Source organism: Nicotiana attenuata, unplaced genomic scaffold, assembly GCF_001879085.1.
Source record: "Nicotiana attenuata strain UT unplaced genomic scaffold, NIATTr2, whole genome shotgun sequence".
NCBI classification, from domain to species: domain Eukaryota; kingdom Viridiplantae; phylum Streptophyta; class Magnoliopsida; order Solanales; family Solanaceae; genus Nicotiana; species Nicotiana attenuata.
This window is the reverse complement of record NW_017675568.1, coordinates 55113-60497: the sequence shown is the minus strand read 5'-3', so window position 1 is coordinate 60497 and position 5385 is coordinate 55113.

Here is a 5385-nt window from a genome sequence, read left to right as displayed (position 1 = left end):
CCTCAACAAAGCAAGTCCAAAGGATAACTTCCCGTTGCCAAATATCCACATTTTGATTGATAATTGTGCCAAGCATGAGATTTGGTCTTTTGTGGATTGCTATGCGGGATATCATCAGATCTTAATGGATGAGGAAGATGCGGAAAAGACAGCATTTATCACGCCATGGGGAACATATTGCTACCGGGTCATGCCATTTGGTTTGAAAAATGCTGGGGCAACTTACATGAGGGCAATGACCACCATATTCCATGACATGATACACAAGGAGATTGAGGTTTACGTGGATGATGTGATCATAAAGTCCAGGAAGCATTCTGACCACGTCCGAGATTTAAGGAAGTTTTTCCAGAGGCTCCGCAGGTGCAATCTTAAGCTTAACCCTACAAAGTGTGCATTTGGCATAATGTTTGGGAAATTGTTGGGGTTCATAGTCAGTCAGCAGAGCATTGAGTTGGATCCGTCAAAGATCAAAGCTATCCAGGAATTACCACCACCAAAGAACAAGACTGAGGTGATGAGTCTGTTATGGAGATTGAACTACATCAGCAGGTTTAATGCTCAACTCACAACAACTTGTGAGCCTATATTTAAGTTGCTAAAGAAGGATGATGCGGTCAAATGGACTGATGAGTGCCAGGAAGCATTCGATAAGATCAAGGAGTATTTGTCAAACCCACTTGTGTTGTCCCGCCGGAGCCCGGGAGGCCTTTGATTCTTTATTTGACAGTCCTGGATAATTCATTTGGTTGTGTGTTGGGTCAACATGAGATCATTGGCAGTAAAGAGCAGGCCATCTATTATCTTAGCAAGAAGTTCACATCCTATGAGGTTAAGTATACTCCCCTTGAAAGGACATGTTGCGCCTTGACTTGGGTGGTGCAGAAGTTGAAGCATTATCTGTCATCTTACACTACTTACCTCATTTCTCGCCTGGATCCTTTAAAGTATATCTTTCAGAAGCCTATGCCCACGGGAAGCTCGCAAAGTGGCAGATCTTGCTCATAGATTTGACATCGTCTATGTGACTCGAACGGCGATGAAATCCCAAGCTTTGGCTGATCATTTGGTCGAGAACCCGGTGGATGAAGAATATGAACCTTTGAAGACTTACTTTCCTGATGAAGAGGTAATGCATATTGATAAGGTTGAGCAGGATGAAAAGCCCGGTTGGAAACTTTTCTTTGATGGGGCTGCTAACATGAAAGGTGTTGGAATAGGAGTTGTGCTCATTTTTGAAACAGGGCACTACTACCCTGTCACTGCTCAGCTTCGTTTCTATTGTACCAACATCATGGCTGAGTACGAAGCATGCATTGTGTTTAAGGTTAGCTGTGGACATGAGAGTCCAAGAAGTGTTGGTTCTGGGAGATTCAGATCTGTTGGTGCATTAGATTCAGGGCGAATGGGAGACTCGAGATTCGAAGCTCATACCATATCGACAATGTCTGCAGGATCTTTGTCAGTGGTTCAGATCAGTGGAGTTCAGGCATATCCCTAGGATCCATAATGAGGTTGCTGACGCCTTAGCTACTCTGGTGTCAATGTTACATCATCCAAATAAGGCTTATATTAACCCTTTACATATTCAGGTTCGTGATCAGCATGCTTATTGTAACATGGTGGAAGAAGAACTTGATGGTGAGCCTAGTTCCATGATATCAGGGAATACATTAGGATGGGGATATGTGTGGTACAAGCCACAGGTGATCAAAAGAGAACAATTCGACGTTTGGCAAGTGGATTTTTCTTAAGTGGAGGAGTTTTGTACAAAAGAACTCCAGATCTTGGAATGTTGAGATGCATAGATGCTAGACAAGCCACGACTATCATGACCGAAGTGCATTCCGGAGTTTTTGGGCCACATATGAGTGGGTATGTTCTGGCAAAGAAAATTCTTCGAGTAGGATATTATTGGCTCACCATGGAACGAGACTGCATCAACTTTGTGCGTAAGTGTCATCAATGCCAGGTGCACGGTGATTTGATCTATTCTCCCCCGTCTGAATTGCATACAATGTCCGAACCTTGGCCCTTCGTTGCGTGGGGCATGGATGTCCTCGGACCAATTGAGCCAGCAGCATCCAATGGGCATAGGTTCATTCTGGTGGCCATCGATTATTTCACTAAGTGGGTTGAAGCTGTGACTTTCAAATCTGTGACCAAGAAAGCAGTGGTTGACTTTGTTCATGCAAACATCATTTGTCGGTTCGGAATTCCAAAGGTAATTATCACGGACAATGGTGTTAATCTTAACAGCCATTTGATGAAGGAAGTATGCCAGCAATTCAAGATTATGCATTGGAATTCCACTCCGTATCGTCCCAAGGCAAATGGAGCGGTTGAGGCGGCCAACAAGAACATAAAGAAGATACTTCGAAAGATGGTGCAAGGTTCTAGGCAATGGCATGAAAAGTTACCTTTTGCTTTACTGGGTTATCGCACTACTGTTCGCACTTCAGTAGGTGCAACTCCTTATTTGTTGGTATATGGTACTGAAGCAGTGATACCCGCGGAGGTTGAGATTCCATCCCTCTGAATTGTTGCTGAAGCAGATATTGATGATGATGAGTGGGTCAAAACACGATTGGAGCAATTAAGTCTGATTGATGAGAAAAGACTGGCGGCAGTATGTCACGGCCAGTTGTATCAAAAGAGAATGGCAAGAGCATACAACAAGAAGGTGCATCCCCGGAAATTCGAAGTGGGTCAGCTAGTATTGAAACGCATCCTTCCACATCAGGTTGAAGCAAAAGGCAAGTTTGCCCCAAATTGGCAGGGGTCGTTCGTGGTAACGAGAGTGTTGTCCAATGGTGCTTTAGATTTAACAGATGAGAAGGCAAGTGTGTAGATATGGCTATCAATTCTGATGCAGTAAAAAGATATTATGTATTATTTCTCCGATTTTAATTGTGTTGTTTGTACTTGGCATGTTTTTGAAGATTGGAATGACGAAGACATTTTATTCTGCTATCTAAACACTTTATCCTTTGCTACCCCTTTGAGCCATATTTATTTTCTTTTGTACCCCTCTTTTGGAATCAGTAGCAAAGTTCAGAAACACGGATACAGAAGATAAATAAAGAAGAGAAAATAGGAAAAAGAGAAGAGGAAAAGAGAAAAGAAAAGAAAAGAAAAAAAATAAGTATAGAAAGACAAAAAAAAGAAAAAAGAGAGAAGAGAGAAAAGTACAAAAATAAAGCAACTCTATGTCATGAACTACGTTTGACCTGATTCCTTATAAGGATACGTAGGCAGCTTCACGGTTCGGTCCCATCAAAATAAAAAGTCAAAAGCCCCCAAGCAAAGAAACTGGGGCAGAAGTTGTGGTTTTGTAATCTGATTCCAAAAGTTGTAATTTTGAAACCATTCAAGTTGTTTTGAGCCTTTATGATATCATTTCTTTCTAACCCTGTCCAAAAGCCCATATTACGGTCCAAAGAAAGACCTTCCGATTAATCTTTGAAGGATGCCAAGTCAGGAAAGTTAGAAGTATGATCCACCTCAGGGGCAACACTCCGTTCTGTGCAGCGAAAAATGAATAAATGAGAGAGTCTTATTGGTGAAAACCCTAACGGGCACCGTAAAGCGACGAAAAGCTGAGAGAAATTAAAAATGAGAGAGTCTTATTGGTGAAAACCCTCACGGGCATCGGAAGGCGACGGTGAGTTGAGAGATGAACAAATGAGAGAGGTTCGCTGGTGAAAACCCTTCAGGGCGCCGCAAGCCGAATAAGGTTGTTGACTTTGCAAAGGAATTGGATTATGGGAACCCCAGGCATGAAGTGTGAAGACTGAAAGGTGATTGACCGAATGGACTAGGCTGATTAATCCGAAATGCATGTCATGATCATTGATGCCAGCAGCCTCACTCAGATAAGTCCCTTCTCCTTTTCCTCCTCAAACAGTCTTTTCGTTTTGATTTTTCTTCTTTATTCATAACCCTCGAAGTCATTGCATTTCATTTCCTTTTGGGTCTACTTTCTCTAAGGATTTTCCAATGATAGCCTTGCTAAGCAAACAAGAAAGGATTTCAAAGCTTATTGCACAAAGCAAAGTGCGGCCGAAGCATGCCAAAAATAGCATGATGCAAACTAGAAAATAAGGTGTTAGCCGAGGTTCAAGTGATCGAGTGGTTTCGTGAATTGTGGGGAGAAATACAAAGATTCAAATTGGAAAGACAGAAAGGTTAAAACCAGGTTGAGTATAGGGCACTCAAGTCATTTAGGGTTTCGTGGTTAAGGTTCAATCAGAAGATGAAACAATTCCTTGCCAGTCGGATGCAGTTGAGCAGAACAAAGCATGACAGTGGAAAGGCTACCCTCAGCAAGAATGCTGCAAACTAACCACCACATTTTCAAACTGACAAGATTTTTCTTTGATTGAAACAGGGGTAGGAAATTTTGTTTGTTCCGGAGAAACCCTGCGTGGGGAAAGCAGGTGCCAGACAGGCTCGACCGTAAGTTTTCAGTACCCTCTTGGATAACGGGATTCAATAAGTTTTGAGACCCTCACAAGTGACAAGGTCTGACAAGAGTTTTACTTCTGGGAAATATAATTTAGCATTTTAAGTTTTCACTTTTGGGATGAGACTTGGTTTGAAGTTTTAAGGATAAGAGAATTTATTTTAGAACTTATTTTGATAACAAGAGTCGGTTAACACTCACCGATGTTCCCAATGTCAAACTGGGGCAGAAAAATTTCTTTGTTTTGTCTGTTTTGTTGTAATCAGGCGCCCACCTGGATAACAAGGGAAAATAGCTCAAGATTCAAGGGAAAGCGGTTCGAGTTTCAGCAATGATGCGCCCACCTGGAGAACAAGGGAAAATAGCTCAAGATTCGAGGGAAAGCAGGAAAGCAGGTCGAGTTCAGTAGTCAGGCGCCCACTTGGAGAACAAGGGAAAACAACTCAAGATTCAAGGGAAAGCAGATCAAGTTTTGGCAATCAGGCGCCCACCTGGAGAACAAGGGAAAACAGTTCAAAGGTAAAGCAGTTTCAAGAGAAAGCAGTTCAAGTTCAGCAATCAGGCGCCCACCTGGAGAACAAGGGAAGACAGTTCAAAGGAAAAGCAGTTTCATGAGAAAGCAGTTCAAGTTCAGCAATCAGGCTCCCACCTGGATAAAAATGGGAAGACAGTTCAAAGGGAAAGCGGCTTCGAAGGAAGACGGTTCGAGTTCAACAATCAGGCACCCACCTGGAGAACAAGAGAAGACAGCACAAGTTTCAAGGGAAAAGCAGTTTCAAAGGAAAGCAGTTCAAAAGTTCAGCAATCAGGCGCCCACCTGGAGAACAAGGGAAAGCAGCTCAAGTTTCAAGAGGAAGACAGTTCAAGTTCAGCAATCAGGCGCCCACCTGGAGAACAAGGGAAAGCAGCTCAAGTTTCAA